This window comes from Nannobrachium achirus (assembly GCF_963921795.1).
Source record: "Nannobrachium achirus genome assembly, chromosome: 15".
In the NCBI taxonomy this organism is placed as follows: Eukaryota; Metazoa; Chordata; class Actinopteri; order Myctophiformes; family Myctophidae; genus Nannobrachium; species Nannobrachium achirus.
Genome location: NC_137822.1, coordinates 2,242,594 through 2,243,556, shown reverse-complemented (window position 1 = coordinate 2,243,556; position 963 = coordinate 2,242,594). Strand labels below are relative to the sequence as shown.

General features: G+C 39.8%; 1 gene segment (V, D, J or C); it reads right to left on the bottom strand.

Annotated features, from left to right (window-relative positions):
- Nucleotides 1-485: 485 nt before the first annotated feature.
- LOC308299137 (immunoglobulin kappa variable 4-1-like) lies at nt 486-963 on the bottom strand. The segment is given in 2 exons: nt 912-963; nt 486-814 (listed from the first exon to the last, which is right to left on the bottom strand).

Genomic DNA, 963 nt, shown 5'->3' with positions numbered 1-963 from the left:
TCTAAAATACTATATCCCCATATCATGCAATTCTAACTAATTGCTTCTTTGTTAGCTTGTTTCTTTTTCTTTGCTTGGATGAATTTGCTGAATAAAATTGCTGATGAACTGATATTTTAAGAAAAATAAACGTTTTGTGCAAATATGTCAGATGTAGCTTCTTTTTTTAATATGTATCTCTCTGCAGTTACGGGGAGAAATTATACAACTTGAATGATAGAGATTGGGACACAGATGTGCTAATCTTGAAGTGACACAAATTCTGTCCCGTTTGTTCATCAGTGTTTTACTAATGTACACTTCCACTTTGAGTGGAAAATGATTGTGACAGATTGATTATTTGGGGGATTTTGTGCTTTGAAACCATAGTTCTGTGTTCAGTGGTCTGTGTCAGAGTCTCTTCCCCTTCAACAGCTGCAGGTTCCTGCTGCAACAGGTCAGTGTCTATGCAGTCTGACTGAGGGAGGTTTTTGTACGACTCTAAATCACTGTGTGAACACGCCACCACTATGATAACTCTGACAGTAGTAAACTGCTGCAAGGTCTTCAGTCTGAACTCCACTGATGGTCAAAGTGAAGTCAGTGCTGCTTCCACTGCCACTAAACCGAGCTGGTGTTTGGGATTCACGTTTCTTTACATATTTAATTAGAAGCTTAGGTGGCTCTCCAGATTTCTGTTGATACCAGGCCATACCCTCATCTCCATCATCCCATCTGCGAACAGCTTGGTTAGTTTTACAGGTCAGAGTAACAGCAGATCCTGGAGTAACTGTCATGAATGGCGGCTGAGTCACAGTCACTTGACTGCTGGATCCTGCAGACAGAAACAAACAAATTATTAAATCTAAGAAATAAATATGAATCTATAAATAAGAAATATAGAACAACTAACACTCTGTTTACATACTGACCTGTGAAACAGCAGGAGGCCAGGGTCCAGATGAGGATGGTGATGAGAGTCAT